Below are 12,220 nucleotides of genomic sequence, written 5' to 3' on the forward strand. Positions count from 1 at the left end.
ATACACATTTAAACACAATTTCAATTTTACTTATATATCAAGTATTACCGTCACGTACAAAACTTACTCTCTCGTACTCCCAATTGCAAACTTTTTTTTTCGCGCCAAACCACTTCGCGCCGTACCCACCCACCCACACACACACACACACACACACCGGAGGAAACGCGGACGGAATACTTTAATTTTGGCGCTAATATCCTCTACTCTTGAAATGGATAATAATGTATACTACGACGAGATACAAATTTTAAATAATTTCTGTGAGTTGAAACACCTGCTTGGTAACAAAAAAACTAGGAGGCACAAATTCCACAACGGCTCGACGAAATAGCGGTTTTAATTATTGCACAATACATTTTCTGGTTAACGAACGCATTCCATCTCTGAAACAACTCTTTTCAGGGGAGATTTATGGTTCAGGAACCAGTGCCATCCTCATGTAAATCATACGCAACCCCTCGCAGTTAAAATCATCAGTATGTTGAACTAGCTGTTTCATTAGAGCAAAAATTAACGGTTCACAAAGGAGTACCATGGGTCTACTTGAACTTCACAAAAGCAAACCTTCCAATCAATCTTGCTCCCCTTCTTTAAAACAACAATTGGCAGGCTAGATCGATTTCCGTTTTGCAGTGAAGAATATGGATGGCGACCAGGAATAAAAGGAAAGTGATGTCTATTGTTGCACAAGGCAGTATTGACACAATCGACCCGAGCCCTGCACATGTGGGGTGAATTTACGCATCTCGGCCGATATAATTTTTAAAAATTCAGTTCTGCTCTTCTGTGCAGCAGCTTTAGGTCATAAATTTCCTTCATCTCGCGTCTAAAATGAAAGAACATTGGAGCAAGCCAACCCCGGCAGCCGTTATAGCTCCAGGAAAAAAAAAATAAGTAGAGCAAAAAGAAGTTGAACTTTTGCTTTCTAATGGAGTCGCTCGCGCCAAGACAATGGATTTCAAGGTTAATGTTGGAAACTAATATGCACGCATCTTTCAAGAGACATCCCTGAGTTTCATGACAGCCTAGAATATTTTATGTGGCACGCAATGCGATAACTACAGTATGTATTAGCTGTAGTCAGCGCCAATTCGCGTTTTGCAAACCTAATTCAATGTCCTTTGAGCGTCCGTCGGACCAATCAATAATATCCCCTCTGCTCGCATGGATGACGCTGCTCGTATACAGCACTCATAATTTTCAATGTTTACGCCATTTGCCTGCGTTGTATAAAATCAGTGAAGATGACATTTTATCGCGTGTGCTTAAAGTACGCCAACTGAGCTTAACTCAGCATAGCTTCAGTCATAGACAATTCATGAGAAAACTGACGAGTTTGGTCAATAAATCAAATGACTAATATCTCTGAAATCATCGTGGGATATTTAATAAATATCTCGTGAAATTTATGTATTAGCGTTCAGAACTTACGTGTTAAGCCTTCGGAATTCACTCGGCAATGCGAAACGGAGACGAAAGACGTGGAAACCGTCTTGTAGTAGTGGTTTGTTAAGGTAATTTCAGCTCAGAGATAAGTAACTACTCGGCAACTCGACAACGTCTACTCCCGGTTCCATGGCCACCTTGTTCTCCCTGACACCACCCCTCCGACACCCCGGGAGACCCCCATAACCCCCCACCGTCGACAATATCTACTCCCCGTCCCATGGCCGCCTGGTTCCCCCATCCCTCCCCTACAGGAATCCCCCATAACCCCTCCCCTCCTACTCCAACGCTGGTGTGTAGAGAGCCTCAATGGCCAATGCCGACGCCGCGTGGATTTTAGTTTGGGGTTTAGTCAGCGCTGGTTGTGTAGGTGCGATGTTTGCTTGCGTTGTGATGTGAATTGTGATGTGAATTGTGGTTTTTGACCCATTTAAAGCGAAGACAAGTTGAGTACAAACGAACGAAGCCCCGAGACGAAAGGTGTCAGTCAATAGTAAGTGTGTACTAACTGCTATTTGTCTGTAGTAAACGGTGTTGTTAAAAGAGGTGAATGGGAGGCTTATTTTGAATGGTTGTAGGACTGCCGTAAGGTATATATATATAAACAGGTAACCGCTATCTTGTAATAACACAAGCACTTGTCGCGTTTTTCACAAGAAAGGATTTTAGAGTCCTGCCTGAAGGATACAAAGCAGCAGTTTGCTCGTGTAGGCAGGATTCCGTCCTTCCTTTCAAACCAAGTCCCTTTAAACTTGCGTTAACACCCACCGCTAACACGTTGAAGTAAGGCATTTTCGGTGTTATTTTAGCTGTTTTCTTGTGTGTTTGTGTATATATTATACATATACATATATTGCGAATGTATTTGTTTTATTTCCACGTGAAATCAGAAGGTTTGTGACTAGGCCTAGTGTGCTAATGCATGTGTTAAGTTGTACTGTATGTAGTAAAAGTTTAGCACTCTCAAAATAATTTAGACAAGTGTTTGGAAGTAACCTCATGACAGCAAAATAATTTAGAAGAGTTTGGAAGTAACCTCATAACATTACTAATGATTATAAAAACCTGAAACAAAATCTTAAGGGTTTTCGTATATCTCCATTGAGTAGGCCTATGCCTATTTGATCTAAAACTTTAACGATCAAAACTGGTAATAGGCCTATGTTTGTAGGTGAACAAACGGCCCTTTAATGATTTTAAAAAATCAGGGAACGTCTTAGGCTTACGTTATAGGCCTACTTAATATAAATCTTAAACTGATGATGAATAAAACGTGAATTCTTACAGGTAGCGGCAGCTGCAGCAGCAGGTGTCCGCGTGAAGTAGGCCTAGGCTTAACCTCTCAGAATCTTTACTGATGATAACTAAAGCATGCAATCTTCCAGGTAGCAGCAGCAGCAGCAGCAGGTGTTCACGTCGGTAACCCGGCTTTAATCACACTTTTCTTATTTATGTGGTGTTCAGACACTCTGCACAAAACAAACTGAAAGAGTGATTAGAGCGCATCTGTGTCACACCTGTGTCACCACATCGTAGAACGTTGTCAACAGATTTCTCGCGTAATTTGCTTTTTCATTCGTTCATTTTTCCCCCCTGAATATCAGTTGGTATTGTTTTTCCGTATCTCGAAATAGGTGGAATTGTTATGTATCTTTCTGAAGAGTCGCGAAATATTTAAGAACGCGATTTAATAATCGATAGACTTGCAAAATGATTGACGAGGCTGTTGATAACGCTCCCTTGTGGCGACCTTCAAGCAACCTAGCGACCGTTGTTTGGTGTCTATAAGGAAGAAGGAGAAAGTTAAGATTCTCAGCTGATTTTTTTATTTTGCTTTGTTTGTTATCCAGGATTTTCATTCACTGTTTTCGTTTTATTAACCACGCGTTTCCTTATACTTTTTGCTTGTTTTGATGCATATGTGTTTTTTTTTTTTGGTTTTCTCATCCACGGCATTTATACTTTTGTTTCTAGACTACGTTTCCCTGTTTGAGTTTTACTTGAGAATTCAGATTTTTGTTGACTGCACTTTTTCTCGCTTTAATACTTTAAACAGCATGTTTCTTTTGGTTTTTATATTGGATAATTAATGTTTGTTCCCCATTGCTTCCAAGAATAGCTGTTTGGGAAGAATTATTCATTACCAATGCTTTGTTTTTCTTCTTAGGTCAAGATCTATGCAGATTGGTCGATACAGGAATTGTCTGATAGAACCACTTTGGTGATATAAGATTTTTTTTTCATGATGACGATTTTTGCTGTGCATATTGCGAAAAGATCGCTACGCATCATACGCTAGTATTGATGGGTGTATGATTCTTCAATGTAGGGAAGTTTTACTCGAATATATACATACATACATATATATATATATATATGTATACATATACATACATACATACACATACAGACACACACATTATATATATATATATATATATATATATATATATATTATACCTGTTATTGTATTTACCATTTAAAGACGGGATACGGGGAATTGGAACTGTTGTCGTAATAGAAGCCAAAAGTATATATATCAGTGTTGAATCAGAATTGCCTACCAGAAAGGCTGTGTGTGTGTTGAATAAGCCATTTTGCTTATATAGGAGCATAATTAGCAGGTGTGATGAAACGCGGCAGAATTCAATCTGAATTATCGTAATTTAACCTAACCTTGGAAGCTCAGCCAAATTACCGGCATATTTTATTTGATATTAAATTCTGCCACATTCACTAAATGTGCTGGTATTTTTTGAAGTCTGCCCCTAATTATGACAGAGAGAGAGAGAGAGAGAGAGAGAGAGAGAGAGAGAGAGAGCCTGATTCCTAGTACTAGTTTTCTTGTCAGACTCTACTCGTGCTTGAATAATGGTTTTCACGCCCGGTGGATGCAAGGATTACTTCATCGAGGCTTTCCCGTATTTAATTTGCCACGGGGCTCGTCTACTCTCTCTCTCTCTCTCTCTCTCTCCAGGTTCAGTTACGATCTACGACTGCTGACTTGTAACTTAATTCAACGCATAGGTTAGCAGAGGCAAGAAAACTAGTACTAGAATGCTCTCTCTCTCTCTCTCTCTCTCTCTCTCTCATTAGAGCTCTCTAGTTAGTAGCATGTAGCATACATACAGTTAGCACAGATAAAAATGATAAAAGCCGCATATTTGAGTTAGTCTAAAACTTCTCGGCTCCCGTAACGCAGACCTAGCAAGGCACGCCAGAGTGACCTTTCTGTGTTGCGGTCCGTCGTGGGTAGTGCGCAGCAACAACTTGTCTTTCCGTTTTTCACTCTTTTGTTTTGTTTTGTTTTTGTTCTTGTTTTCAGGATGTACTGCCACGAGTGATATACAAGTTGTTTGGCCGTTTTTCATTTTTGTTATTGCCCCTCGAATTGTTGGGGGTGAAATTTGAGTCTAGCATATATGACTATATAGTAGGTAGGCTTTAGCCTGCATAGGCCTATGTGGAATACTTTGTATATATGTATATGTATACATATTTATGAAGATTACGTGAATGCACGTTTTTGATTGGATAGTAAGAACGAGTTCTAGTGATGCATTATGTATGACTATGCGTGTTTGTGTACTACTTATGCATGCAGAGACTGCCTAAATGCATTGCTTATAAGTGTTCTTTGTTTTTGCCTATTAGTAATTCACTGCAGAGAGAGAGAGAGAGAGAGAGAGAGAGAGAGAGAGAGAGAGAGAGAGAGAGTAGTACTGCTTGTACTTAATTGCTCAGTAGTTATTAGCAATCACATAATTCATTGCATAGATTAGCAGAGATAGAGTCCACAGATAGGGCTAGGCCTATACACGGAGTCTCAACGGCATTACACTAACCCTGAATATAATGATCAATTTCCCTTCATCTTGCGGGCACTCTTTCGCTTCGTGTATATTAATTTCGGGAAATATTATTGATAATCGCTTCGGTTGTTTGTGAGCTATCTCGCTGTGGCGGTTAGCTAGGACCTTGGTCACAGGTCTTAAAGGCTGTGTACACAGAGGTCTTGCAATTGCCAAAACACACACATATATATGTATCTATATCTATTATATATATATATATATATATATATATATATATATATATATATATATATATATAATCAGAAAAGAAAACACAGAGGTTCATTTATTGAAGTAATATATTATTATATATATATAGGTGATATATATATAACCAGCGACGGACGGGGAATCAGACCACAGTGACGCACCAACCAGTGGCCGACTGGTTAGTGCGTCACTGTAAGTCCTGATTCCCCGTCCGTCGCTGGTTCGATCCCACGGGACGGTGGACTTATTATCACCTAAAATTCCTCTTCGGTAACATATATGAAAATATATTACTTCCGGAGGTAGAGTGAATTGATATTAAAGGACGTTTGTAGCTATTGTATATGAATCACGGTGATGTGATAAATAGTCATATATATATATGTATATATTAATGGTTACACCTTTCACTCAAAGCATTGAATCCGTAAAGATTGAAGCTCATTATTGTTCGTTTTCTGTCGGTCTTCAAGGCCATCATTGGGAAATGTATCCAAAATTACTATGAACGCAGTACTATTTTTTGTGAATGGGAATTCTTAGAAATCAAAATCCAGCGTACTGTGTAACTTCTCGTAAAGTAATTAAGCATATTTGTGTCTGTTGCAAAGGCCAGGAAACGCGTATTTAGTTAGTTTCATGCAATAGTTATGTAATGTTTAATACACTTTCATTTTACAGTAGTAACGGAATTGTAAAAACTGGTCGAAACCAGAGTAGGATCGCTCGTCTTTTGTCCTGGGTTATGACGTCACGCTGTGACGGGGGTGGGATGCCTCAGGGAACGTTACGTAACCCACCGTGACATTATCAGCGGGAGAAACGTTTGGGGGACTTCCAATGCCGTGGCAGGTGTGGCCTTTCCAACGGCAGACATCATGCCGATATTTGAACCTCTAATTTTAACGTTTCTTTGGGGGTACATCTGTTATGTTTTGATTCGAAAGTACAGATTTAGTGGCCAGAGAGATGAGGTGTTGGCAGACATGTTAGAGCGAATGATGAGTCAACGGATTAGCAATTCTGTTGTTTGTTAATGGGTCTTTGTTCCTCACGGCTTTGGAGGTGATGATGAAGATGATGATGATGATGGTGATTCGTCTCACAACTAAAATAATGATTTTGACTTCCAGGTCGTCTAGGGAAAGCATCTCATATTTACTGGACGATTGTGATACGATAATGATTTTGACTTCCAAATCGTTTTGGGGAAAACATCTCATATTTGCGGACAATTTTAGTGTTTATTTCCAAAGTACGATAATGAAGAAGGTATCTTGTATTGACTGATGAATCTTTTTTTGTCTCCACGCTGGAATAATGATTTCTTCTTCCAGGAAAGACGAACTGTACCTACGTCCATGTGTCTTTTGTCAGTATATGTTGACACTTTAATTTTCTGCGGATTGCCTTTTGCACTTACATTTTCGTTCCTTTTTTTCCTTTTTTTTCTTTTTTACTACTACATTTGTAAATTGCATCCATGAAAATGCCATTAAACTTGATGATATGTTTGGCTGTCATAAACATAACTGCATAAATTACAATTTTCTGTTCCGTTTTAGTTTCATACAAACCTAAAGCAATCAGTGAAAAGCCTTTTTTTTTCACAATTTCTTCTTGAAATCGTAATTTCCTAAATCCGATATTGATTTCAGTTTGTTTTGGTATATATATTACTGAGTAATTATATTTATGGCTTCATAAATCGGACAGTTTTTTTTTAATTTTTCATAAGTTGTAAATGAAAACATAACTGGTTTGTAGCAGAGTCATTGAAAATAGTAGTTTAAAAATGTATACTATGTAAAAGTATAAAATTTTGCAATAAAAAACTTATTTCACTTTGACCTTATAAAAGTAGCTACACAAAAACTTGACAAAAAAATAAAACACTGTTAAGAAAGTATCATCATGAAATTTTCAAATTCCACTTTTTTAGTTTATTTACGGATATCTTTTTTTTTAGTTTCTTTTTTTTTAGTTTTAGTTTTCTGTAAAAGAAAACTATTGTGCCGGTTTTGTCTGTTCGTCCGCCCTCAGTTTTAAAAACTACTGAGGCTAGAGGGCTGCAAATTGGTATGTCGATCATCCACCCTCCAGTCGTCAAGCATGCCAAATTGCAGCCCTCTAGCCTCAGTAGTTTTGATTTTATTTAAGGTTAAAGTTAGCCATAATCGTACTTCTGGCACCGCTGTAGGTACCAACAACATAGGCCACCACCGGACCGTGGCGGAGTTTCATGAGCGCCGCGGCTAAGAGTTTATGGGCCGTAGCTGAGGCCACCACCGGACAGAAAACTCGATTGCGCCGAAGAAACTTCGGCGCATTTTTTACTTGTTTTATTTGAGGTTGAATTTAGCCATGATCGTGCGTTCTGGCAACGCTATGGGAACCGTGGCTGAAAGTTTCACGGGCCGCGGCTCATACAGCATCATACGCTGTACAGAAAACTCGATTGCGCATTTTTTTACTTGTTTATGGCCGAGTAAAGAATTTCACTTGAAGGCAATCTCCTCTTCACAATGCGAATGCGCCGTCGCATCCTTATTTGACACCGGCACAGCCAATCAGTTTGCTTCGTCGTTTATCGTCACAACTCTGTTATTTGTTGGAAATCCTGCGTTGGTTATTAGTCACTTTTTCCTCGTGTTGTTGCAGTGTTGTTGTGACGGGGGGCTTATTTGAGTCTCAGGTCATAGTTCACTTGTTTCGTCTCGTTAGTATTGTTATGTATCTCATTCGTTTGCCTTTGTTAATTTTATTGGTATAGTTAAGAAGAAGAAGAAGAAGAAGAAGAAGAAGAAGAAGAAGAAGAAGAAGAAGAAGAAGAAGATTCTACGGGAGGATCAGATAGAATGTATAAATCCATAATTATATATATATATATATATATATATATATATAACATATATATATATATAATATATATATATATACAGTATATATATATATATATATATATATATACATATATATATATATATATATATATATATATATATATATATATATATATAGAGAGAGAGAGAGAGAGAGAGGGAGAGAGAGAGAGAGGAAGGGACCAATAGGAAGAAGAGTTACAAGCCTGTAGAGGGAGAGAGAGAGAGAGATAGAGAGAGAGAGAGAGAGAGAGAGAGAGAGAGAGAGAGAGAGAGAGAGAGAGAATGCCTTCGAAAACAAGCAGGGTATCGCTTACGTGCCGTGAAAATAGGTTCCTTTCAAACACAAGAGTGGGTCTGTTATGTGAACAACTCGAGGGTATTCTCTGCTGTCGTTCCCTTTATGAGATGATTTATGCACGTGGGAGCAAAAGTCCTCACTGCAGGTACGATTGAGCTTGGCGGAGAGCTGGAGAATCTTCCTTTGGAGAAGTTGTAGAGTAAAAAAAGAGCTTTTTTAAAATTATTATTGTTAACCAAAACAAAAACTTCTTTCAGTTTTCTTCTGGAGATGGAAAGAGGAACCCACAAGATTCTTGTGTATAACTTGTTAACTTGTAAATGTTTACAAGTGAACAAGTTATACGCAGGAATCTTGTGGGTTTCTCTTTCCATTATTATTATTATTATTATTATTATTATTATTATTATTATTATTATTATGTCTTCTTCTCCTTCTTCTTCTTCTGTCTACTTCTTCTTCTTCTTCTTCTTCTTCTTCTTCTTCTTCTTCTTCTTCTTCTTCTTCCCCCCAGCGCTTGGCGTTTCGCCTAAATCTTATATTCCATTTCATTCCAATATTAGTATTTAAAAGAAAAAAAAAAACATTTCTAAGTTGCTGAATGTACAGTAGTGTTGAATTAGCAAAGGTTTTTTTTTGCCATACTCGTTACCATACGCACGGTCCCGTTTCCAAATTATCCGCGGGGAAGGAAACTGATTTTGTGTATTAAACGAACCTCATTAAGGAAAAAAATGATTGATGACGTTCTCATATGACTCAGATAAGTTGCTCGTTAAGTGACAACATTGGCAGTGGACACTGACGCCAGCAGTAAACTAGATCTCGTTTATAAACCTCATGTCTGCTGACCTCTGCTCATGGAGCCTTTGTTTATCAACAAAAGCTCGTTGATAAACTTTTGTTTTGTCAGCTCGGCCGTTTTGTTAGGTTGGCAAATGCACCTAGTGGTTTACCTTTCGGGTTTATCGGTGTCAGCTTTGATTTAGCTGTGATTTATGATGTTTTTAAAGGAGCCATAAGTAAATTGATTTATTGTCCAGGGCTACTAATTTTTTTGGTGTTAAACAATGGTTGGTATTTTAGTTCTGATTTGTGTTTTGATTTGTGTGTGAATTTTGTATTTTTTCGTTGCCCAGTCTTTGGTTGTTGCTATTGCTCATTTTATAAATTGCATATCCTTGTAAATATATATGTATACTGTATATATATTATACTGTATATATCTTCTTCTTCTTCTTCTTCTTCTTTTAACGTGCTTTTTTCCCATTTCTTTATACTGTATATATATTATATATATAAATGTATATATGTATGTGTGTATATATATGTTTAAGTATATATATATCCATGCATATTTATCCATATATATGTACATATATATATATGTATATATATATATATGTATATATATATATATATATATATATATATATATATATATATATATATATATATATATATATATATATATATATATGAGAGTATCTTCCGTAAACATCTACATGCATGTAAGAATATTTTCTTATGCAGTTGAATGAGAGTTTGTAAGTTAGTGCTTCCTTCTATTCCAACGTAAACAGAATAACGAACATTTTTAGGCTTAATAAAAAAAAACTCATAATAAATTTGTAAAAAATCCTAATATTTCCAAAAAATAAAAACTCTCCTAACGACTTATCTTATTTAAGAAATAATGACCCAACAACTGTCAGAAGAATAAGGTGAAAGAAAGAGGTAGAAAAGAATTAACGAGGAGAAGGTGATTCCTCAGAATCACTGGAAGGAGCTGAAGGATAATTGAGAGAAGGATATCTCTCTGTCTCTGCGGTTGAGAGGCGATAGTCGTAAATCTTCCTGATGGCCTCAGGAGGAGAGGCCATCAACTTCTCATGGGAAGTTTCTCTGTGTGCTTGTGTCGTGTCGTGTGTGGTGGTTGTTGCTTGTTATTTGTTGTTTGTATTGGGTTGTGTTTTGAAAAGGATGTTTATATAAATATATGTAATGTAGTATGTTTTATGTATGTATACTGTGTGTGTATATATAGCCTATATATATGTATATATATAAATATACTGTATATATATTATATGTATATATGAGTATAAATAAATAAATAAATAATTATATATATATATATATATATATATATATATATATATATATATATATATATATATATATATATATATATATATGTTGATGGTGGGCTCAATTATGATGAAAACTCGAATACCTCATAAATACTGAAGTGGGACATATCGATTTAACCTGATTTAAATGCTGATGAAAAACTCCAAAGACTCATAAATACTGAACTGGAACACATCGGTTTAACCTGATTTAAATGCTGCTATTGATGTTATTTTTATCCGCCTCGCTTGAATAGCATAATGCGAATGCGTCCTCCCGTCACCTCTTGACATTTGCTCGACCGCCGCGATGGCAATATCGTCAGTGCTGGGTCACGTGACCTCTCGGCTGCGAGGGGTGATTATTGTCGCCCGTACAAAGCAACTTTTTTTAAAATTTTCGTTTTTGAATTAATTTTTATTTTTTGTGGGGGGTTTCTTATTGATAAGTTTAATTGTTTGTGCATCTTTTGTATTTTACAGAAGCAATGTTTTATATATTTATGTATATATATGTATATATATAGGTCCCGTTGCTAGGTAACCAATTGGTTCTTAGCCACGTAAAATAAGTCTAATCCTTCGGGCCAGCCCTAGGAGAGCTCTTAATCAGCTCAGTGGTCTGGTTAAACTAAGATATACTTTATATACATACATATATATCTATATAGGCTATATAGTATATACAAATATATTATATTATATATATATAATATAAATATACAAATCTATATATCTATATAATACATATTTATATGTAAATAAATATAAACATTCATATATATACATATATATTATATATATTATATGTATATATTCATCTAAATACAGTATATATATTATTTATACATACACGTATAATATATATTTGTATATACACACATATATATATTATATATATACACGAACATATGTACTTTTTATTTCCTTAAGGTCGCGAATACGTACGAATAAAGAATTGTGATAAATTTAACTCGCCAAATGAATCACCTACAATTATGCATGTATACGTATGTACTCGTATACATACCTAAGGACTTTAGGTAAAACACCACCATATATAGGCTATCGTTCCGAGTTTCTCTTTTATTGCAAAACGCTGCTTTAGGTACCGATGATCAGGCTCGCCTGACTGTGCGGATTGGTATGAAGTCGAGAAGGGGAATCTGCGGTGAAAAGACGAATGACCTTGAAATACTGCCTTTAGCATTCTCTCTCTCTCTCTCTCTCTCTCTCTCTCTCTCTCTCTCTCTCAACCTCAGCTACCTGCTTTACGTAACTGGGTTATGTTGTGGAGCGAAGAAATATGATTTTTTTTTCATATACTCTTTCCAGTTACACATCGTTGTTAAGTAGCATGCAATATCGTATGGTCGGTGACTTCAGAATACC

The sequence above is a fragment of the Macrobrachium rosenbergii genome, chromosome 42 (assembly GCF_040412425.1).
Source record: "Macrobrachium rosenbergii isolate ZJJX-2024 chromosome 42, ASM4041242v1, whole genome shotgun sequence".
Lineage (NCBI taxonomy): Eukaryota > Metazoa > Arthropoda > Malacostraca > Decapoda > Palaemonidae > Macrobrachium > Macrobrachium rosenbergii.